General features: G+C 42.1%; 1 long non-coding RNA gene across 2 annotated transcripts in view; it reads left to right on the forward strand.

The window, feature by feature from the left end:
• The window catches only part of LOC148141882 (uncharacterized), a 118,453-nt gene extending 108,781 nt beyond the window's left edge, over positions 1–9,672 (forward strand). Inside the window, exons 5-6 of one of the 2 annotated variants that reach the window (XR_015752363.1) lie at positions 3,456–3,494; positions 9,290–9,672. This is a non-coding gene — a long non-coding RNA (uncharacterized LOC148141882). Of the gene's footprint in view, positions 1–3,455; positions 3,558–9,289 lie in introns of those variants that run through there. The other variant, XR_015752362.1, reaches the window with a different exon arrangement.
• Positions 9,673–11,909: the final 2,237 nt, after the last annotated feature.

Consider the following 11,909-nt stretch of genomic DNA (forward strand, 5'->3'; position numbering starts at 1 on the left):
ATACTTAAGTGGAGAAGACCCTCCAGTAACCATTTAAAGGGAAATCGAAATTCGTCCTCAGGACCAGGCATTTTCAGAAGACCACCCATGGGCATGGCCTCCGATTTTGTAAAGTTGATGTTGTAACCCTAAAAGCTGCCAAACGAATTGATGCATTATATCAGTTGAGGTACTGAAACTGTTGGGTTTGATAAAGAGACAAGAACATAATCTGCATACAATGCAATCTTCTGTGACTTTATCCACACTTCTGGAGCAGATATATTGTGATCCCTGCTTATTGCCTCTGCCAATGGTTCAATCACCAATGTGAAAAGCAACAGTGGCAGGGTACAGCCTTGTCAACTGCCCCATTGGTGAGAACTGTGGCAAGAGGGTCACTAAAAAGAACCTTTACCTATCTGATGAAGACCTTACCCAAGCCAAACTGCTTTAAAGTATAAAAACGATATGGCCATTCAACCCAGTCAAATGTCTTCTCTGCATCTAGAGAGATCACTAAGCACCGTACTGATCATTGTTGACATATCTGGACCATATGAAGTAACTTCCTGACATTATTAGACATTTGGTGAAGTTTTACAAAACCCGTCTGATCCTCATGGAGGACAACACAGTTTCTAGTTTTAATGCAAGGGTCTTTGATAGGATTTTGAAGTGAGATGGGCCTATAGGAAGCACAATCCTCCGGGGCATTCCCTCTTTAAGGATAAAAGAGATGTTTGCCTCCTTTAAAGATGACGGGAGGAGGCTACGACTGTGTGAATTGTTAAATATACTGAGCATCGGTCCTGACAGTATGTGTATAAATTCCTTATAAAACTCAGTGGGAAGTCCATCAGGACCAGGTGCCTTTCCATTCTAGAGCTGTCTCACAACCTCCTTCACCTCTTGTACTGACAGTGGGGCATTATGGAGAGACTCTTGTTTGGGGGTCACATCCGGGAGATCCAAATTCTTGAAAAAAGCTCCATCCTGGCCCGCCCATCCTCACAACTTTCAGATAGGTATAGTTTGGAGTAAAACTTCCAAAATGCCACGTTAATGCTTTTAGAATCACAGGTGAAATTTCCAGTATCTTCCCTGATGGAGGTGCTGGCTTGGGGAGCACTTCCTTTCCTGGCAAGATACACTAAGTACTTGCTTAGTTTGTCTACATGTTCAAACAACCTTTGTTTTACAAATGTAAGCTCCTTCTTAGCTGTCTGTGTGAGCATGGAGTTCAGTGTGGACCAGAGTGCTGTGATCCTCTGTAATTTAGCCAGCAAGGGCCTGTCAAAGTATGCCTTGTCGGCTGCATTCAGCCATGTTTCAAGCAAGCGTTGCTGCTCACCCTTCTATCATTTCTTACTGATAGAGTAGGAAATAACTAACCCTCTAGCAAAGGCTTTAGCAGTTTCCAATACAATGGATGGTGTACCAGCTGGGTTGAATTAATGCCTAATTCAGTGGAGAAGAATTCAGTAGACTTGCTGCCTTAAGGATGAAGGGGTCTAGTCACCAGTGCCTCGAATCTACCATAGTGTCCTTACTCTTGACCATTAGGTGCACTGGAGCATGATCAGAAACAATGATATTGCCAATTGTACATGACACCACCAAGCTCAAATGTGCTGTCAAAAAGAGATCAATCCTGGTATGATATTTGTGCGGATTGGAGAAAAACGTAAAATCCATGTGACTCCCAACGTCTACCAGTCCTAGTTCAACACAAAAATCCCTTAATTACTTAGATCATGAAGAAGGTATTGGATGGCCTTTGGACAATCTGCCTACCGTTAGATCCATTTGACAATTAAAATCCCCCCCCCCCTCCAATGATAATATGCTGAGATGCAAAGCTAACCAATTTAGAAAGTGAGTCTACCAGGAATTTGAGGGGGTGGGTCAGGGGATAATAAACATTTAAGATCCCGTATTCTTCTCCATTTATCAAGGCTTTAAGGATTATGAATCTCCCTTGCATGTCTTTACATTTTAATAACTTAACCAGAAGATTCTTCATAACCAATATGGCCCACTCCCCTACTCCTAGTATTGAAAGATGAGAAATAAACCCCATCATACCCATTCTGTTGCAGTTTCAAATGTTCTGCATCATCTAGGTGTGTCTCTTGCAATTAGGCAACATCCATCCTTTCCCTTTTAAGACAGGAAAGTATCTTCTTCCTCTTGACCAGGTACACCACTTAAACACATCCCTAGCCATAACATTCTACAGCAACATTTAGACTTTAGAGAGGAAGAATAGAATTGCGAATTGCTTCAGTAAAAGAAAATCCACAAAACATAAATACTACATAAACTAAAACAGCTACAACCAATAAACCAACAAAACTGACAAAAACTATGTACATCAAAAACAAAAAAGTAAAAGAGCGCCAGAGGCACTGATTGGAGGAATTTACCTCTCATTCCATGGGGGCACCCACACATCTCAAAACCATACTAGCCATCCCAATCACTCTCTTAACTCCTCTTAGCTAAGGTCGGACCACAAACATGGGCAATGCAGGATAATGTAGCAAACAAAAAGATTAGTAATATACACAAGTAAGTACGTCATGCATCCCCTGGTATAACTTAACCTGGAAGTTAAAGGTGAATGTTCTATCCATCCCAAGCATAATGTAACCCAACTTATTACCAACAAAAAAGAAAAAGAAGGAACTCCACCAAGTCCTCTCTAAAGAAAGACAAACCCAAACAACTTTATTATCTGTATCTATTCAATCGTCCAGTTTAGGTTAATGTGTCCACGAACTTCTTCGCTTTCTCTGGTGAGTTGAATAAATGTACAGATCCATTCTGTTAATCAGAAGCACCACTGGATATCTCACAGAGTACTGGATCCCAAGCTCTCTCAATCTCTTCTTGATGCTGTCGTAGGATTTCCTTTTCCGATCACCCACCGCCACTAAAAAGTATTGAAAGAACAAAACTCTGGAGCCCTCGCACACCAATGCCCTTGGATCCTTCCCTTGGGTTCTGAAAGCTTCCATGACTCTCTGTTTGTCTTTATAATGATGGAACTGTACCAGGACAGGGTGAGGGTGCTGGTCCATACCTGGCCTCCATGCTGCGATCCATTGGGCTCTCTCAATCTTTATCCTTCCCTTTTCAGCATTCAAGCTAAGGAAATTTGGTCACCACTTCTCAAAAACTTCCACTGGCCACTTACTTTCTGTCCTCCCAGGCAGACCGACAACCTCAAGATTCTTCTTTCTGGCCCTGTTCTCAAGATCATCCACCAGATCCATTAAGCCACAGACTTGTATCTCCAGGGCTTTAATCTGACTCATGGATGAATCAGCCTCTGCTCCCACCCCTGTGACTTGGCGTTCAAGCTCATCGGTTCTTTTCCCCAGGTCTTTCAGCTGCTCTTCATGCTTTTGCAGTATAGAAGAGACCAGGGCCAGCTTGTCCTTCATTTCGTCTTTGATTTGTTTTCCCAGGACCTCGCAAGATTTGGCAGGCTCCTCAACCAAGGCCTGGTGAGTAAGCAAACCCACTGTCCCAGTGGATTGAGCCGTGCCCTCAGCCTCAGGTGAACTCCCTCCTTTCTTTAGCATTCACCTGCAGCAAGAACAAAGTTAAGTGAAGTCTTTAAGTTCTGTCACTCTTTTAGTATTTTATTTCTCACAATAACTTGACTGGGATGGGTTCCAGCTGTGTCCTGCCAATGTTGCAGAGCGGAGCCCAACAACATGATCTCCTAGATCGCTGCCATCTTGGATCCCCCTGCCAATCAGCTTAACCTTGTCAAAAATTCCAATATGGATTCCCTCCAGTTCTTAAATTGCAAAGTAAAACTAATAGCTTCTCAGAATTAGACAAGGCTTGGGGTCATAATATTCCATAACTAAATCCATCAATTCTTGAAATGTTTAATATCAGTGCCTCAGGAAAAGTTAGCTTCCGAATAACTGAAAACCTGTGGTTCTGCAAGCTATCAGGAGAATTATTCATTGCTTTTCATCTGCCCCAATGTCATTTGCCTAGAAGAATAATGCATTCTGTCCACATACTGGGCCCAGTATTCAATGGCAAGATTGAACAAATCAAACTTCCTAAATACAGCTTGATGCCACAAATGATTGCCCAACTCCAGGACAACTATCATGAGTGAATTTCTTCAGGAGCATGTTTTCCTCCCGTCACCCCTGAAATAATTCCAAAGGCCAGTATCCTGTTCACCTAGTCACCCTTTATTTTTATGTGGTGAGTCCTTGACACTGATCCAGCTCCCTTGCAACCAGCTGTGAATGAACAGAACCTGTGACACTTCTGTTTATATCTGTCAGCCAGGGTTCCCTGATTGAGCCTGTTAATTTGTTCCAGGAGAAAGTGAGGACTGCAGATGCTGGAGATCAAAGCTGAAAAATGTGTTGCTGGAAAATCGAAGCAGGTCAGGCAGCATCAAAGGAGCAGGAGAATCGACATTTTGGGCATAAGCTCCGAAACGTCGATTCTCCTGCTCCTTGGATGTTAATTTGTTCCAGTCAGGGAACTCATTTTCTATGGGGGCCACCTGGCTGACCTTGTTACAATCACAACACCACCTTCTGTATGAAAAGACTTGTTTCACACATAACCTTTACATTTTCCCCCCTCACCTTGAACTAATCCCCTATAGTATTTGACATTTCCGCACTAGGAAAAAGACTGACTGTCCACCCTATCTATGTTCACCATAAGTTGTTAAATACTTCTAACAGGTTGCACTACTCCACCTCTGATGCTCGAGTGAAGCCATTCCAAGTTTGTCCAACCTCTCCTTATAGGTAATACTCTCCAATCCAGGTCACATCCTGGTAAACCTCTTCTGCACCCATTCCAAAGCATCCAAATCCTTCCTATAGTGTGATGCACATAATGCTCCAAATGTCACCTAACTAAAGTTTTATACAGCTGCAGCATGACTTTTCAACTATTATATTCAGCACCACAACTGATAAAGGCGAACATGATGTACATCTTCTTTACCACCTTGTGTTGCTAGTTCCAGGGAGCGATTTACTTGCACCCCAATATCTCTCTATATATCAATGCTCCTAAGGGTCCTGTCATAATTGCGTATTTTCCTCTTACATTTCACTTCCCAAAATATATCATTGCACTTATCTGGATTAAACTTCATTTGCCATTTCTCTGCCCAACTTTCTGACTGATCTATATCCTGATGTGTCCTTTGATAACTTTCCTCATTAGCTACAACTCTGCCAATTTTCATGTTGGCTGCAATCTTACTGATGTGACCATCTGGATTCATATATTATAAACGACAAGAGTCCCAGCATTGATTCCTACAGACCACCATTAGTCACACATCCCCAGTCTTAAAACTGATGAAGGAACAGCACTCTGAAAGCTTGTGATTTCAAATAGACCCATTAGACTATAACCTGGTGTCATGTGACATCATTTTCCAAGTGCAAGTAAGTCCTGTCCCTAAGAACCTTCCCTAATAATTTCTTTGATGTAAAGCTCACCAGCCTATAACATCCTGGATTTTCTTAGTTGCCCTTCTTAAGCAAAGGAACGACATTGGCTATTCTCCAGTCTTCTGGGTCCTCACCTGTGGCTAAAGAGGATACATAGATGTATGTCAAGGCCCCAACAATCTCTTCCCTTCCTCTCCTGGTATCTTGTGATTGATCCCATCAGGCCCTGAGGACTTACCTACCTTAATGTTTCTCAAGATACCCAACACCTCTTCTTTAATACCAGCATGTCCTTAAAAATCAACATAGCTCTCTCTAATCTTACCATCACCATGTCCCTCTCCTTGATGAACACCAGTGTGAAATATTCATTAAGGACCTCACTCACTTCCTTTGGCTTCATAAATAAATTACCTCCTGGTAATTTAAGGTAAAAATAAATGCTGACTTGCAGATTATTGATATGTTTTGACTGTGGACAGTGTTTTAAATGTGACATGAGCTAATTTCAGTGATAACAGAATACGATAGTTTGAAAGGATATCTGTATAGCCAGATATGGCCAGCTCTGTCCTGGACTGATTGAATTTCAGTTTGATGCAGAGGCTGTTAGGTTGGATACTGTCATACAACAGCTCATCGTCTTAGTGCAAAAGCAACAAATTGACACCATCTTTAAGCCTGAACACAATACAGTTGGTCACCAATCATATACTCCAATACTCATCAGCTGCCAGAGGAAGTGATGGAAGCTGGTACAATCATAACATTTAAAAGACAACTGTATGAGCACATGAGTAGGAAGGGTTTAGAATAATATTGACCAAATGCTGGCAAATGTGACTACATTAGGATATCTGGTCAGCATGAATGAGTTGGACCAAAGAGTCACTTTCTGTATTACACATCTCGATGAGACTATGACAGCATGAGGATAAGATAATGCAAACGATCAGATCATAGTAGCAGTATATTTATATGTTATTAAGTTTAAACATTGTAAAATTGAAATTGGGAAAGATTAATCATCAAGAGGAAAAATTATTTTAGTGGTGGCACAAAATTAGAGGAATCAGATCAATCATTTGTTCTAAACAATGCCCGAAATTCAGTTTAACTGTAGTCAACTGTACTATGTGGGACCTTCCCTGTATCATTAGCTCAATAGTAGGATGTTCAGAGATGATAGGAAAATGTTCAGGCCCATTCGCAACTCTTCAGATGCTTAAACAATCCATACTTGCTTACAGCAAGACCTGGCAACATTCAGTCATGTGTTGATACCATTCATTCTCACAAATACCAGGCATTGACTATCTGCAGGAAGAGAGAATCTAACCATCTCCTCTTCATGCTAATTGGCATTGCTGAGCTCCCACCACCAAATCCATGAGTTTACCATTGATCAGAAACTGATCCGACCAGCCACATAAATGCTGTGGCTGCATGAGAATGTCAAATGATGGGAATTTTATTGTTAATAACCCACCTCTTGATACCCAAAGCCTGTCAATCATTTATAAGACACATGTTAGGAATGTGAATGAATATCTTCAACATGGTTTGACGAAGCAGCAACTAAGAGAAAGCAAGAACTGTAGATGCTGGAAAGTCAGAGCTGATAAAGTGTAGCACTGGAAAAAAGCACAGTAGGCCAGGCAGTGTCCAAGGAGCAAGAGAGCTGACGTTTCAGACAGGACCTGTCTTCAGGTCCGGGGAGGGGGCGGGGGCTGAAAGATAAATAGGAGGAGGAGGGTTGGGGCTAGGGGAGAGATAGGTGGGATGGCTACAGGTGGGTAAAGGTAGGAGGTGATGGTGATAGATCGGTAGGAATATGGAGTGGATAGATGGGAATGGAGATGACACGTTAATAAAGTCAAGACGGTGGATCTGAGTCAGAGGGTTGGACCTGGGATTGGGTGGGGGAAGGGGAGATGTGGAAACTGGTGAATTTAATGCTCATGCTGTATAGTTGTAGGCTCCCAAGGCTGAAGATGAGGTGTAGCTCCTCCAGTTTGCAGGTGGCCCTGTGTGGGCAGTGGAGGTGACCCAGAATGCATACGGCCTCAGGGGAGTGGGAGGGGGAGTTGAAGTGGATGGCCACAGGAAGGTGGGGTTGGTTGGTACATACAGACAAGAGATGCTCCCTGCGATGTTCAATGAACCACTCGATCTCTCCAATGTAAAGGTGACCACATCGAAAGCACCGGATACAATAAATTGGACGATGTAAAAATAAATCTCTACTACATTTGAATGACTCTTTGGGGCCTTGGACTGAGGTGAGGGGATAGGTGTGGACGCAGGTTTTGCGTCTCTTATGTTGGCAGGGGAAAGTGCAAGGTGTGGAGAGGGATGGGGGGTGGGGGAAGAGCGGACCTAACGAGGGAGTTGCAGACGGAATGCAGATGGGGTAGGGAGGGAAATATATTTTTGATGGTGCGGTACGACTGTGGGTGGTGAAAGTGATGGACGATGATGCACTGGATTTGGAAATTTGTGGTGAAGTGTGAGGACGAGGGGGGATTCCAGACTTGTTGGAATTCAGGGCATGGGGTACGAGAGCGGAAGTGCACGAAACGGAAGAAATACGGTTGAGGGCACTGTTGACCACAGGGGAGAGAAAATTCCACTCCACCAATCTCCAAATCCAGTGCATCATCGTTTACAGCTTTTTCCACCTCCAGTCAGACTGCACCACCAAAATGACATTTCCTTCCCCACCCGTATCTGCATTCCGTAAGGACCATTCATTCTGCTACTCCTTCCTTAGGTGTGGTCTCCCCACCCAACCCCCTCTGCATCTGGCACCTTCCCCTGCCAACGTAAGAGGTGTAAAAACTGCATCTATACCACACTCCTCACCTCAGTCTAATGCCCCAAAGGATCATTTCAAATCTGGCAGAGATTTACTTTCCAACCTCCAATCTTACTTACTGCATCCGTTCATCTCGATGTGATCTCCTCTATATTGGAAAGCCTGAGCTCAAACTCACAGAACAGTTCAGGGAATACCTCTGGTCGGTACGCACCAACCAATCCCACCTTCCTGCGGCCATCTAATTCAACACCCCCTCCCACTCCACTGAGGCCGTATCCATTTTGCGTCTCCTCTAATGTCTACACAGGGTCACACAATTTGGAGAAGGAACACCTCATCGGGAGCCTACAACTACACGGCAAGAACCCCATGAATTCACCAGTTTCTGCATCTCCCTTCCCCCACCCCATACCACAGATCCACCCTCTTGACCTGATTTACCTGTCCCACCTCTCCGCTCCTTATTTCCCATCGACCTATCACCATCATGTCCTACCTTCGCCACCTGTCACTATCCCACTTACCATTCCTTTCGCCCCACCCCACCTCCCCCTATTTATGTCTTAGCCCCCTGCCCCGTCCCCAGTCCCGAACAAGGCTCCTGCCTGAAATGTCGACTCTCTTGCTCCTTGGATGTTGTCTGACCTGCTGTGCTTTATCCAGCACCACGCTTTAGCAACCTTGATGAATGCAGCTCCAACAAATATTGAAGAAGCTCAACAGAACCAGGGCAATGCAAACCTCTTGATCAATAGCCATCACTAAGCATTGAGTCTGCCTCTTCCTTTGATGCATGGAGGGAACCGTGTGTACCATTTACAAGATGCATTGCAGTAACTCACAAATGCTCCTTCAACAGCATTTTACATTTCTGTGTCCTCTATCACTTACAGTCAGAATCTTTGAATCCCTACAGTGTGAAAGCAGGCCATTTGACCCATTGAGCCCATGCCACCCCTCTGAAGAGCATTCCAGCCAGACATGTGTCCTGACTCTTTTTCCTATAAGTTTGTATTACCTACAGGCAATCCACCTAACCTGCACATCTTTGGACTGTGGGAGGAAACCAGAGCACCCAGAGGAAACCCACGCAGACACGGGGAGAATGTGCAAACTCCACACAGACAGTCGCCCGAGGGTGGAATGGAATGTGAGTGCCTGGGCACTGTGAGGCAGCGGTGGTAACCATGGAATGGGAACATCACCACCTGTATATTCCCCTCCAAGACACACACTGGTGACTTGAAACTGTACTGTTCTTTTATTATTTCTTGGGCATAAACAAAGAAATCTTTCCCGAACAACACTGGAGTGGACCTGTCCATATGGACAGGAGAGGTTCAAAATGGTTGCCCAGCTCCACCTTCTGAAGGGTAATTAGGGGTGAGTAAAAATTTTGATCTTGCTCGTGAATTTCATACCCTGAAATAATAAAGAATTTGCATTACTAACACTTCTGCTTTTGTATTTTTGATTTACAATATTTCATCCCTTTTCTTTTTGTCTTCAGCTGCTGTACCTGTACAATCAGAGGCTGTTGTTCAGACCACAGTTACAATAACCAATTTCTTTTCAAAAATAACTTGCTTTATTTTTGTGAGTTTTTCCAGCTCCATGGCAACGGGGAGTGAGGTATGCTGACATTTCTACCCTGAGTTGCGAACAAGCACTCGTAGCCACGTTTAACACTCAGTGCAGAATAAAAGCTCTCTACTGATTTTACCAACCCCGGCTCAGGCAGGAGTAAAGCTCCATCCATACTGTCCCATCAAGTTGTGCAAGTCAGAACGGAACGCAGAAGCAAAATACAATGGATGCTGGAAATTTGAAGTAAAAACATAAAAGCATTAGAAATATCCTGCAGGTCTGGCAGAATTGATGGCAAGTGGTATAGAATTAACCTTTCAAGTTAATAACCTTTTATGAGAACTACAAATTGGTAAAAATGCAATCATTTTTAAGCAGGTAAAAGCTGGAATGGAAAGGCAAAAGAGCAGATAAAAGATATGTGATAAAGCCGTGGAAGGAAACATTGAATTATAAAAGAGTTGATGATGCAAAGACAAAGTGAATGGTATTAGAAAAAATTAATAACAAAAGTGGCAAGATGAAGTCTGAGTGGCAGAATGATGAAAAGCTGCCAGTTGAAAGGAAATGCAAGAGGAAAATAAGGATAAGATGCAAAAGATGGAAATAAAATGGTAACAGAAATTACGTTTTGAAATGGTAAAACTCAAAGTTACTTCAGGAAGGGTCTAAGGTTACTGGCCCTGAGCTTCATTTGAGCACTGTCATAAGCTGAATAGCAAGAGATCAGAATGAAAGCAAGTTGGAATGGCTGGCTATTGGAACCTTGTAGTGAGCTTACATCCTGAACAAGGTAATGTTCATAATGTAAGTTTTATCATAATGTACATTGAAGTGTTTCAACTTCAATAATTCCCCAACCATAAATGACTTAAATTTAAATGAGATTTAACCATAAGATGAGACCAAACCCTTCAGATGGTAAGTTCAAACGTTTATTGAACATTGAATGATAGAAATGTTCTAAATTAAAATGGTACATGATAAAGATTCAGGTAACAACAAAAAAAAGCGTAATCGAACAACTAAACAGACTTTCTCCCATCCACTTCTGTTGATCAAGCAGACTGAAGCCTGGTGTATACACCACTCCCCAGTGCTGACTAAGAGATTACCATGTCTTCCTCAAAATCTTCATTTCAAGCCCTCAACTCCATATTTTCTTATATCAAATTGACTTATGTGTCAAACGCAAATTAATTGGCTTAACTGTCTGTTTAAAAGTTTCTGACACCTACAAATAGTTTCTCACATTTGTGAACGTTCTCCCAAACATTAAAATAATGGTTCTAGTCACCAGACTGTTTCCATATTTTATTCTTGCATCAAGTTCAAAAATGCAATATTCTTTATTCAGTTTAATGAGACTATACAATGTCATTTATGAAAGATTCATTTTGTAGCCCCTATCTTTTAGCTTCAGGAACCACCATTTTGCAGAGTAAAAACTCACAACACGCATTTAAAATTATATGTTTTATACAATTAAATGTTTAATTAAACACTTTCAGACTTTCTGCAGCCGGTTATATGTCTATCTTTTACTAATTTATTGAGTAATTACTTATTCTTCAATTTCTTATAATTGATGCTCACTCCTTGTTTAATGGCTGTTTTTCATATGTGCAGTGACTGAGTTCAAATCATTACTGTGTTAGTCTCAAAATGGCTTCTTTTGCTAGGTTAGCTTAGTGCAACAACAAAACTATAAAAATGGTTGAGTCGCACTAAAACTATTTTAGTTTTCAAAAATACCAACATGCACCAACATTTAGAAATATTAGACCAGTACATTAGACCTTCGGTTTAAAGTAAATATATTAAACTATCAAGAAGTAAATTTTTTATAATGGTTAAAATAATAAAATGATCACAATTCTTAAATAGGCGACACTGGGCAATTTCTCTAAGTTTCATTACGCCAGTTGCTATAAATCTACATGTGCAACAAAATCCTGATTTCTGTAACTGGGGCCCTCTGTTGTTTATTTGGTGAAGCTGCACCACTTGAATGGGAGGATGTCTTGAGGAGATATACTTGCTACAGTAATATTGTT

The sequence above is a fragment of the Chiloscyllium plagiosum genome, unplaced genomic scaffold (genome assembly GCF_037043375.1).
Source record: "Chiloscyllium plagiosum isolate Xiang-an unplaced genomic scaffold, Cpla_swu_hap1 HiC_scaffold_31, whole genome shotgun sequence".
Classification (NCBI taxonomy): domain Eukaryota; kingdom Metazoa; phylum Chordata; class Chondrichthyes; order Orectolobiformes; family Hemiscylliidae; genus Chiloscyllium; species Chiloscyllium plagiosum.